Below are 13,114 nucleotides of genomic sequence, written 5' to 3'. Positions count from 1 at the left end.
CAAGTTTAAGCTGAAACAGGTGTAAAGTGGTATTATTATTCGAACAACTCACAGAATTGACCAGTAATTTTTCAGAAACAATGGATATCACTAGGTCAACACAAGAATAGTCGCACAGACAACAGACAAGAAACATGCTGCCATCTTGGAGACAATTTTATACTTGATTCTGCTCTCTTGTAAAGATAGTATTTTGATGAGATTGAAAATGTATTATTAAACATCTCTTTACTTTTTTATAAATTGAACTGTTACAGTGTAAGTCTATTTGTTATGATTAAAATAAAGACAGTATTCATGATCACATTTCAGATATTCATTCAAGTGCCAACTCAACATTGCAATTGTAAAACATTTATTCATTCATTCATACAATTGTTAAAAGCTTTAACTCTTACCTTAAAGAACAACTCTGAACTTCAAACGGCATTGCCATATTCATACATTTTAAAAGTCAATGAAGTCACTAACGCAGCTTAGCCGTGTCTAGTCAACGCTAACTCTAGCCAGCTAACTCTAGCCAAACTAGAATAAGCAGTCCAGAACAGTCGATTGTTGAAAAGACAATATTATGTTGCAAAAAGAAAAGAAAACTAGGGCTTTGTTCTTCTCAGCAGCAGAACAAACCTGCTGATGAAACTATATGAAAAATATAAAGGAGTTTTCACCAAAAAGGCCAATACTGGTACAATTAACAAGGTGAAGGAGATAACTTGTCACAAAATTGATGACAGATTAAACGTATAGGCCTACCTGTAGGCGGGTAGTCATATTCTAAAGGTTATAGGAGCAAATTTATTACTAGAAGGTTGACGGTTCAATCCCTGCATCCGGCTTCAGTCTTCATGGTGGAAGTGAAGAGCAACACTTGTCCCTGTTCATGGTTAATAAATGATGATGAGATCAGTGACTGTGGTTATATTATCACTAGGCTAGATAATATCATATGTATATTTAAAACCATGGTGTAGGCAACATAAGAGAACCAACTTACTATTACCAGCATTATCATACTCTTTGACACATTTTCTCTTTCACAGGATGTCCGTCAATGAAAGTTAAAAATTAAGTTGCAGTTGGAGATGAATAAACTGGAGAAGGATGTAAGTACAGAGGAAACAGCAAATAGTGATCACGTCTCAGTGTTTCCCTTATATTGGAAATATATATGGAATTCCCAGCCTATAATGAATTTTGGGATGCAAGCTGGAGATTTTCTGTTGTCCACTGACATTTTGTTGTCTGGCAATAACTATGCAAAGGTTGCCCTCCTCTTCAAATTTATGAACATTGGAATGGTGAACAACAACACCTTCTTCTCCATTCAGGACACATACTGTATCAACAAAGTGAAGGACTACTGGGAAGAGAGGAGGGCTGAGGCCCTCGGTCGCCTTCAAGGGAAAGATGTTGTGGTCCTAGGTATGTAGCTTAAACTTTTGTTTACTATGTAATATAAGTATTGAAGAGGTTAGGCAATGGCAGTGTGACTGTATGTAAGCAGCTAACTCGTGTTTTTTTAATTTTTTGGATTTTATTTTTATCAGCGGATGGAAGAAATGATTCTCCAGGCCATTGTGCACAATACTGCAGCTACACCACCATGGAGAATGACACTAAGGAGATAATTCATGTTGCCACCATAGACAAGCGGCAGACATCATGGAACTCTGTCATCATGGAGAAGGAGGGTTTTATCCAGACTGTTGACAAACGGACATCATAGATAAAGCTAGTGGAGATCTGTACAGATGCTCATGCCCAGGTTGTTTTGTATGCAAGTGATTATTTATTTACATCTTCACTCAAGGTTGCCAGTTGTTATAATGAATGACTGATATTGAGTGGATTATATTTGTTTAATTACAGTTTCAAAAGGCTGTACAAGAAAAACGCCAGAAGATACAGCGTATACGCTTTGAAACCTGAAAAAACCTATGCATACATCCCAGAGCTGCACGCAAGGATTGTCAATGGGAGACTCACAAGTGGAGCGGGAATGCAGCGAAGGAGGAGCCTTCGACCAGATGACCCTAGACGGCTTGGTTTGGTGCCCCCCATACCTGCACCCACCTCATCAGAAGTGTTGCAGACACAAGTCAGGAGAGGTCTAGGTAAGTCATATCCATTTGTTTGCCTATGTAGCATATTAACTTACCCTGTAACTCTCACTCTTGGTTAAATATCATTATTTTCAAATGTATAACTGTATAAAAATATGAAATTTTTTTTTTCGTTGTTATGGTACTGTCTTCAACAGAACCAGTTTTCCATGCAGATCTACACACAGCTCCTGGAGCAGATGAGGAACAGCAGTGCCAGTAAATTGTGGGTGTTGCTCCTGCCCCTGCAAGCCTGAAGTAAACGTGGTAGATAGATGTTTTTGTTATATAAAGGATATTTATATTACAAATGTGATTATTCGTAGTGTTGTTTTTTACATTTAATTTTGTGGTTCAAACTAGTAAATTACAGTTTACATAACCTGAAGCGGTTAGCATAACATGTCCTATAATGCCTTATTCTGAGGCTCATTGGTATTCCATCTTCACAACTGTTTTATATTGCTTTATAATCCACACATATTATTTTGTAGTATTTGACACTGAGTCAAAGTATCATTTTCTTTTTCAGTGTTGTTTTTTACACAAATATAGTGGTTCAAACTTGTAAAATACAACTGTCCCCTATAATGAAAATATAAATTAATATAACCCAAAGTAGTAGTGACAATATACTGACACTGTAGGGAAGTACTATCATAGTTATTGTATTTGTATATCATGCAGTAATTACAGTGCATACATCTGATGAATATCTTTTTATTTTATAAACTTCCAAATTTAAATTGAACAAATGTAATAATTAAATAAATATAGAGAATCTATAGAACAAATATAATAAATAAAATATCAAAAATGTAACAAATAAGTAAGGGATGATTTGACGCCTTGATAATGAACAGGCAGGTGAGTACCTGAGATACTGTGTGAACATTCCAGAGAGCCTGGGAGGAAACTCAGTGGCCAGGTGTGAAACCAGTGTACTGTCCTTGGGGATCGGGGAACTTGTCCCTGATCCTCCAAACACAGCAACTGAGGATGACAAGTCGGTTTCCCTGGCCTAAAGAGCCATGCTGCCAATAGATGAAATGTCTATAGGCAGCATAAGGGTACTCCCGGTTGTCATCCCCAGGCTTCCTGGTTTGGCCTAATACTGTAATGTCCTCCCAGTACTGCCTGTGAATGCATAAAAAGCCTTCTTCAAGGCAGTACTGGGAGAAGTGCGGTATTAGGCTTACACAATTTGCAGAGTCCTGGCCACAGCATTTCCTCTCCCAGTCCGTAGGCATGTCCCTACAGTTACCACAAGTACACCATGGTACCCCTGGCACTCCAGCAAACGGTGGGACACCATGCCTGCACTGATGCATCATCAAGGCATCAAAAATTAAAGAGGAGGAGCTCGCTGGTGAGCTGCCTGTGCTCCTCCAGGGTCATGTCTTCTAGAAGTCTCAGAAAAAATAAAACAGGAAAAAACATCAGGTTTTATAAGTTATAAGTATGTACATATGATATTATGTTGGAAATATGGTAATGGTAGTGCAGAATATGGATTGTAGGCAGCGTTTCCCAAACATGTCTACAACAATAACATGATTGGAAAAAAATCAAAATATCGCTGCATGGTACTGTTCCTATATAGTATTTATATAATCATTCAGTAGTGTTGCTGATGTTTTCAGTAGCCTCTTTTATACAGAGAACCCGCTTTATAGCCGTAAAGAGGATCCCTTTGAGCAGCCTCTCCTTTTTTACACTGAACCACGCAAAGCCAGCATAAAGCCGCCTCCGGATGCCAGCACTCCAGATTCAGAAGCGTGACGGAGATCAGACTGATCATAAACTCTGCCACAAGGAAAACAAAGACGTTACTAGGACAAGGGGAGGACATTTCTCTTCGTTTGATAACGTTAAAAGTTGAGTTAGACTTTTCTGTCGGCTTCCCGACTCATTTTAAGAACAACTAGAGAAAAGGAGAGCAGCTGAGAGCACCAGCGAGAGAGAGAGTAGTTAGAGGGTGAATGACAAGAGGGAGTGCTGGTAGTGAGAAAGCTGGTGAATCAGATTGATAAACGTTATTTTGTATGGTACAACCTCCTAACGTTGATATTTTCATCAAAGGTGAAAAAATATATAGTTACTGATTTTAAACATCTTGGTGTGACACTGGATCCAAATTTGAACTTTAAGAAACATGTTTAAAAAAATGGTTAAAACCATAAAGTACAACTTCGCAAATTCTGGACATATTAGAAACTGTCTCTCTTTGGACACAGCCAAGATATTTATGCATCTTATTGCATCACATGTTGGGGGCAGGCTGGAGAAACAGACAAAACCTCTTGAGTCCTTATACAAACAAACTCTAAAAACTCTGGACAAAAAGCCAATGCATTTCCATCACTGTAGGGTACTGGAGAAATACAATTTACTGAGCTTTAACAATTTTAGATTATTCTCAAATTTGTGCCTAGTTTATACAATTTTAAATGGTTCGGTCCCTCCTCCACTATGTGACTTTGTGTGCACTCGCTCAGTAAGTTCTAGTAGATCCTCCAGAATATCCCTTATACAAGATTGTACCAGACCATTTCATCGCATTGCATTTGGGTAGTCAGCTTTCTCTGTGGAATGCCCTACCTGATGATATGAAGAACTGTAGTACTATCAATACATTCAAGGCCAAATTAAAACATCAACTAAAGACGAATCAAGTGTGACCACTGAGTCTAGTTTACATTATTAATTTGTAATTGACATTGTGGGTGTATGTGCTGTGCTGTTCTGTGTAGCTTTGTATTTTTTATGGTGTGTTCTGTGTGTTTTTTGTTTTTTTTTTGCTTTGTACTGTTTGTTGTTGTGCTGTTGTATGTTTTGATTGTGAGGGACCACGGATGCAAATTAGCTTCGAGCTAACTCCAGTGCAGTGCATCTTTAATGTTTAAAACTGCACACTGTCCCAATCAATAAAATAAATAAAAGTTCACTCCAACACAGAAGTGATCACGAATAAAATGGGGATTTACTTAAGTATTTTTGTAAAAGTCCCTCACAGTTCTTCTATTTTATGTTTCTGAACATGGACAAGTGATGCGAGTGCAAAAAGACACTTGATGGAACAGTCTTTTGAGAGTCTGTTTTCGTCCATGGAACATTCTTTGACATACAGCTAAATTAAGCTTGACCATTAGCCTGCCACGGAGCAGGCAAGTTCTGCTGACTAAGTTACCATGGTTACCCCCCCCCCCAAGGTAAATAAATATTCTGAAACAGCTGGTAAATCGGAGAATCTGGGTTGCCCTTTCCTCTTACTTCCAGCAATAATTGGCAGCTCCACACATCAATACTCTTTCATTTTAGCATAATTTCCAAGCCAAATAACTTGTCTCTCCCACAGTTTCTTCCTGGCAATGCAAGAATACCATTTCCTCTTGAATTGCCATGCTTGGCACAAATAGCGGGAAGGATTGAAACTGATTATGTAAGTGCACAGGTCTGGACTGCTGTACAGATGCACACACAAAACACACCTTCACAATTGAAAGTGTGTGTGTACTGTCCTCTGATTTTGAAGAAACTTTAGCTCAGAGATATTGTGCAAAAATAACAATAGGAATATGAACATATTATGAAGCTAAATAAAGATGAATTCAAGTAGTTTGACATAATATTAACCAAATCATCAACATATTTGAGACATTTATTAATTTTATTCATGCAATTCAGGTACAACAATGCTAAAACACTAGTTAGAAGCTCAGTAAAGTTGTTATGGCCAACATGTTAGCATATAGTAATCACTTAACATAACCTCTTTTAGGTGTCATGTTGGACAGGTAACAGCGAGACTAAACCATACAGTCCATACAGTAAGTTTCGGAATTACTACGAGCAACCTGTTCACATTACAGTTATTTGAATGGAATGCTAACATCAAACACATTGCTTAATGCAAGGGTACGTAAATACTGATGACATTCTTTGCAGTGTAGGCACACAAAAAAGGAAGGTAGAAAGAAAATCTGATACAATCCAAGACTTAGACACATAGCTAGCATCCCTTAGCACAAGCAGATCTGCAACTGTCCATCCTTTCTGTGTCCATTTTAGGTTTTCCTTAAATATCTTACCTCCACCATTTCCTAATGAGAGATTACTTTGCAGTTCAGCTGGGATCGCTCATTCACTAACACTCTGGCTGGACTGAGGAATAGGAGAGGAGACATGAAATCTGTTTCACTCCTCTGGTCAAAGTCTCAGCCACAATCTGGCTCGCTGCCTTCAATGAGTTCGTCATGCAAGTCAATCCAGGCAAAGAACTTCTGTTCTTGCTTTGTTGCTTCTGCCAAACCAAGAGAGAGTCTGGAGCCTCGTCTCATCACCAGCACTGTCAGAACCCAGACGGCTGTGACTGAGTACAAAGCAAAAATGAGACGACAGCAGGAAGTATAGAGCCTTCCAGCAATAGTAATGAACAAGGTCAACCTTGACTCCATCATCATCCTTCCTAATTCAGGAATCTTTCTTAAACAAGCTGAAACAATATACCTGTTTTCCTATTTTACAAAAGTAGCTTTAGCAAAAAACTGTTGTCATATCTAGGGGTTTGTGGTGGGCTTATCCCTGATTGAACATTTGAAAATCCTGTTTAAGGCTGTTTTCATCAGTCCTCTTAAAGAGGACCAAAAAGTTGACCAACAGAAAAGGGACTCATTTCTTTTTGCATTCATTGTCGGTTCATTTGAAAGAGAGCTCAGTCCTATTTCTGTTCACACTATAGTTTCTCTGTAGCTCAGACCTTTACTGCTTCGGATTATGGGCAGTTTTCACTTGGAACAAGATTGCTGCTGCTATACTTGTCTCTATAATTAGCCCACAGAGACAGGAAAAACTGAAGTATTTGTTCACATCACATTTGAAAACAATAAGTGACTGAGGAGACTGAGAAGACTGCAAAGGAGATGGGTATGGAGGAGAAGAATTTTGCAGCAACATGACAAACTGATCAGGCGACATCTGATGCTATTAGCAACACTTGTGACACTTCAGCCCTCACCTGAAAGGTAGGTATTACATATAAAAGTGAATTCAGAAATGCACACCTGGCTAATTCTCATACCACTACTATCAACATCCTAATGATGGAACAAATTAACAGATGTATAAACACTATGCTTCAAACATTAGCTCTTTTGGGTGGTGTTCTTTGTGTCAGTTTAGTTTGTTCAATTTAATCTGTTTTTCTCTCCTTGTTGCTGCAGTGTTTTCTGTCTTCAGGGGCATGTTCCTGAGGGCACACTGATTAGCAGGATTGGACACACCTGGGCCCAGTGTGCCCCGTGTATAAAGCTGGAGGAGCTGCCAGTTCAGGCTCCGTCTTCTCTCTCCTGCGTTGCTTTTTGGTTCTCTTTCCTTTGTTTCACAATACAACACCCATACACTCACTCATCCACTCCCTACATTACCAACCTCATAGACTTATCCCATCCATTTGTTGTTTTTGTTTGTTTTGAGTACTTTGATTTCTAAGTGTACCTCAGACACATTTTAAGACTCGGGGAGATTGTGCTTTCCAGTCGGCAGCCCTTAAGCTTTGGAGTAGTTTCCCAATAAGCTTGAGGTCCTTGAACACTGTGGACTCTTTTAAAAAAGCAGCTAAAAACTCATCTGTTCAGACAGATGTCTTTGTTTTATTTATTTGATCTGACTTGATTGTATTTGACTTTATTTCTTTATTCAGTAATACTGAAGGCTGCAGTAGACTATAAACTACAGTTTTGGGACATAAATGTAGGTTAGTCTGGAAAAGTACATGATACAGGACTGTTTGCAAACCCTACACGTTTGCAGAAAGGCTAGTCTGGGAGACTGGAAGCCATGGGTCCAGAACAGTGTTCATTTTGTCAGGTATTTTTTTATTTAGTCTGAGTCTTAGTCCTGTGTCAAATGTCTTTGTTAGTTTTTATCATCAAGACTCAGCCTCATCCTGTTTTTGGTTTTTTTTTTTTTGGTTTGTTTTTTTGTAGTCAAGTTAGTTGACTAGTCTGGGCATTTTATTCTTATCTTAGTCAAAGAAAACTGTAACTATTGTAGTAGACTTTTAGTCAATGAAAACTATTGGCATTTTATTCTCTTTTTTTTTAGCCTTCAGATCATATTGAACATTTCAGTAAATCTAGTCGAGCCAAAACCAATCAACCAAACCATTTTTTTCATTTTAGTCAAACTTATTTCACAATAGATTTTATCTTCTCATTATCTGATGGAAAACACAGGTTGAATGATTAAGAATGCAGCTTTGCAGAAAGTGTCTGGTCTGATAGTAATATAAGGAATACACCCAGACATGGAACATGTTCTGATTTGCACATTTATTTTGATCCAAAACACATTTCAACAACTGAGGCCCAATGCTCTCTATGAGAGTATCATAAAACTATGAGAGTTGTACAGACAATACATTTTGAAACCAATTTTGTTGGTTGCCTTAAGTACAAACTTCCTTATTCTGTGCTGAACAACAGAAATAAAAGTAGTTTGCAAATGCAATCTGCTTGCACTAGGAAAAATAGATCTAAGGTCAGCGTTAACAAGAAGAAAAATTGAGCCCCATGGACTTAATAAGTACATAAGTGTTATGGTTCTGTTTGCAGTCTGACTCTGTGTCCCTAGCTGCCATTCTCCACCACTTCTCCAGAGGCCCTCAGACCTTTCTCCTTTTTTGTTTGGACTGGATTGAGTGGGAGAAAGCTGCTTTGACTTTTGTCTTTAAAAGACTATCCTGCATGATGATTATTTGTATTGTCTATTTCGGTTGGTCTGTCTTTGTTTTCACTCCAGTCTGAACTCATACAGCATATACTCTGTCTCAGTGATAAAGAGCATTGTGTGCATTTCTACTCTCAACTTATACTGCAGAACTAGCCTGCTTTGTGGCAGGCTAACTGTCAAGCTTAATTTAGCTGTGTGTCAAAGAATGTCCGACAGGCAGAAACAAAAATCCAAAAGATGGTTCCGACAAGTGTGTTTTCACACTTGCATCCCTTATTTATTTATTTTTACTATACTCCCATGATAAGCGGCTGCGGCACCAATATTGCCTACATGAGGCTGGTTCCTGCATGCAGATTGAAATCATGACAGGAAAAACTAATTTTCTCTCAATGACAAACAGTCTACTCAAAGCTAATGACAAAAGGGGGGAATTGAATCTAAGGAAAGGATCACTGCTCTCTTTACCTGTTCTGCTGCTAGGGAAAAGAAGGAACTGAAAAAATCAGTTATAATAATCATCCGCTTATAGTGACATTTGACCCTTAACTTTTGATAACACTTGTAAATCAAACAGACGTCCTGGGAAAGTGAAAATGTGATTACGTAGTTGGTAATGGTAAGTTGGTTCTCCTAAGTTGCCTACACCATAATTTAAACATACATTAATATTATCTAGCCTACTGATAATATAGCCAGAGTCAGTGATCTGTATGTTCATTTATTAACAAATTCAACCATAAATAATAATAAATTCACTTTCCCCTCCCAGATTCATCCTGCTGGTCCAGGCAATAGAATTGTCAACCTTATGAGCCTATATAGGCACTTGCATCACTGAGCCTATATAGGCTCATAAGGACTATAATTTACAGTTTTAAAGTCATCTCCCTCACCTTACTAATTGTGGCAGTATTGCCCTTTTTGGTGATGACTCCTTTATATTCATATAGTTTCATCAGCAGGTTTGTTCCACTGCTGAGAAGAACACAGCTCTAGTTTTCCCCTCTTTTTGTGACAGAGTTTTTTTTGACAATTGACTATTTTGGGCTGCTTATGTACTCTGTGCATGTGCACACTGCAAGCTTATTCAAGTCTGGCTAGACTTAGCGTTGACTAGACGGCTGTGCTGTGTTAGTGGAAGAGGTTGAGCCTCAAGCGAAAGTTGACGTTAATTATAGCCAGAGGGGTGTGTTACAAAGCAAGTTCAACATACTCAGGCTTTCTTTGTGTGAGCTGGCTCGACAAACCCTCTACTCACGATCAGAGGTAAGTGGTATCACAACAGTGGTTATCAACTTTCTTTGTTAGTCCAGGCTTTCTGTTTCAGGCTTTGTGCGCACTCCCATAGTTTGGCGTGTCATTTGACTTTTCCGCACAAAATTGACCGATCGGGTGCCACCTACTTTAGTCAAGCTGGCTAACAAGATAGCCTGGCTTATTTTGATATGCTTCGCTAATTTAAGTTAGAGTTCCGTTCCATCACTGTAGCTTATATGAGTCCCAGCTCAGTAACCATGGTAACTTAGACAGCAGAACTAGCCTGCTCCGTGGCAGGCTGACAGTCAAGCTTAATTTAGCTGTGTGTCAAAGAATGTCCAATGGATGGAAACAGACTCTCAAAAGACACTTCCATCAAGTGTCTTTTCGCACTTGCATCACTTGCCCATGTTCGGAAACATAAAATAGAGGAACTGTGAGGGACTTTTACAAAAATGCTTAAGTAAATCCCCATTTTATTCATGGTCACTTCTGTGTTGGAGTGAACCTTTTCATTTAAAAGCTTAGCATTTATAATTTAAGTGAGCGCAGCTTTCTTTAGCTGCGTTGATGGAGCACCCCTCAGGGTAAGTTCTGCAGCATCAGTTACCATGGTGATCTAGCCAAGTTAAAAGAGAGCCACCTTTATGACATTGAAAACCCTGGCTTTAGGCTCAATATACCTCACTAACCCACTAATCTCACTTTGTAGTACACCCCTCGGGTTTTTTCAAGTAAGCACAGCATTCTTTAGATGCATTGATGGAACACCCCTAAGGGCTCTTGTTTTCTTTGGTTTTATCCATGCCTTGCTTTGGTTTTATTCTTCTATTTCTCATGTGTTGCTGTAGTCCTGCTTAGACTGTTTTCCCCTGCACACCTGTTCAGTGTTTAGCCTCATCAGCCTTGCCCTGCATTTTACGTGCCACACCCTCTTAACCACCTTGTTTCCCAATCATCATGATCCCTCCCTATTCTAGGGGCTGTTGCACAAAACCTAGATGGGGGATTATGCCAGGATTTCTCAGTTATCCTGGTTGAATTTAAATTACTATGGAGATTTATTCTGTGCAGCTAGCCTGCTCCAGACCAGGCTATCCATTACTAATAAAGGGTAGTGTATGTCACTCTAAATTATTATTATTATTACTCTTAATTGTATAATCTTCCCAAATTATAGTCTCACGTCACTTGACCGATAACTATATAGTGTAGTGTACATTCATGAAACTCGGAGGACACCACAATGTGTTTCGACCTTTTTATTTTGCAGTCATCACTTGTCAGCTTGGAGCTTCGGAGAGAGAACAACAGTGATTAATACATTTTGTTACAGTCATACTTACAGTATGCATTGAAATCACTTCCCTTTCTAGTTTCAGGATTTCCTCAGTGTCTTTGGTTTGATTTCCATGTTAAGGTCCATATCCTGCAGTTTTTTCTTGTGGACTTTAATCTTCACATCTGCCAGCTCTATTTGTCTCTCTAGGTGTTTGGTGTATAGACATCTGACAGTTTGTGAATTCTGTAAAACACCTATCAATTAGCACAGCAGAAATTGTGCATAAGGTGGATTTCCTTTGGGCAATACTCACTATATTTCTATGCTGGCTATCAGGCTGTACAGCCTCTGGGTCCTGTTACAAATGTGATATTTTCTATGAGCACTACATCACTTACTACTTATCCATTATGGACTAAGTATCGTATCCAATAGAATTTGTATTGATCTAGCATTGACAGGATGTGCCAAACCTACGCCTTTAATGAATAACACTCACCAGATTACCGTCTGGTGGCTCTAGGAGCGAGTGTGTTGCCAGACACTGCAAGGCAAGCCAAAGTCAGACAGTCCACATAACACCGTATACATGGTTGATTGAGTTCCATGTGCAGTACTGGAATAATGTACCTTGTATGAAGAGGGCAGTTTCTGTAGGGACAGAGTCAGTGGCGTCCCCCCCGGATCCCTTCCATCACAGGCCTCCCTTGGTTCAGGTCAAGGGCCAGCTCCTCTGCTGGGGTGGGGTCTGGGATTGGTGGGCCACCACCCGTGCCAGACACATGAGCCTTTTTCTTAACTGCTAAAATCAGTATAGACAATAAAATATGTGAGCAGGCACCTTCTAAGTAATTTATACACCTCATTTGTACATTATCATCAGCAATCAAGGCAGCCTGCAAAATGTTCTTATATTTAAGCTTTACTTGTTGCCAAGTCCTCATGAACATTGATAGAGAAATATAGAGAGAGAGATATTTGCACATATAGTTGTAGTACATATTCTTGCATTGTGGTTTTTAATTAGTCTTCATGGTAAATTTCCTGAGTAACATTTACTTCCACTGATCACTTTTAAGGCAAAGTGTACAACTGTTAATTTGTGAAAATGACAACTCCTTGAATTGTAATTATGAATGGTTTCATTGGAGCAGTGGTTTATAAGTGTATATTATTGGACTACTTACGCATTCAATCGGTCTGCTATTGTCTACCAGGCTTTTTGTCTCTGTTTAATTACAGCAACCGTATTGCCTTTTTTACTTATAATATGTTTCAGCTCCTCATAAGTTTCCATTATAAGCTGTTGCTCACTTGGGGAGAAGCCTGCAGGACGCGTCTTCTCCATTTCTGCATCAATAAATCTGTGATCGACGTTGTGGTCTGTTTTAAGAAAGCCATGAACGCACACTCATCCGAATTACTTACACCTGGCTTGACATAGTCGCACCTCCTCATCCTAGCTTGGCAAATGTGCAGCCGATTAAGCCTGGATGCGCTGATTAGACTAGGTCAAGCCTCACTTTTTCAATTATCCTGGATTTCTGAATTCTGCTTTTGTGCGATAGCCCTCTGGTCCCTGCTCACCCTAGCTGTGCCCTGTTTTGTTTAGTTCCCTGTGTATATATACCTGTCTGTTCTCTTAGTTGTTTGTGAGATCGTCGTCAATGTTTCTAGTATACCAGCTTGTCTTTGTTCCTTGTTTCAGGCCACTCTGTTACCTGTGCCTTATGTTACC

At 39.1% G+C, this 13,114-nt stretch overlaps 1 long non-coding RNA gene across 1 annotated transcript; it reads right to left on the bottom strand.

Annotated features, from left to right (window-relative positions):
* Positions 1 to 301: 301 nt before the first annotated feature.
* LOC137188963 (uncharacterized) lies at positions 302 to 1,152 on the bottom strand. Its single transcript, XR_010929564.1, has 2 exons — positions 754 to 1,152; positions 302 to 639 (listed from the first exon to the last, which is right to left on the bottom strand). It is a non-coding gene; the product is annotated as an uncharacterized lncRNA (long non-coding RNA).
* Between the last annotated feature and the right edge of the window lie 11,962 nt (positions 1,153 to 13,114).

This window comes from Thunnus thynnus, chromosome 9, assembly GCF_963924715.1.
Source record: "Thunnus thynnus chromosome 9, fThuThy2.1, whole genome shotgun sequence".
Lineage (NCBI taxonomy): Eukaryota > Metazoa > Chordata > Actinopteri > Scombriformes > Scombridae > Thunnus > Thunnus thynnus.
Note: the sequence above shows the minus strand (reverse complement) of the source record. Positions and strands in the feature narration are given on the sequence as shown.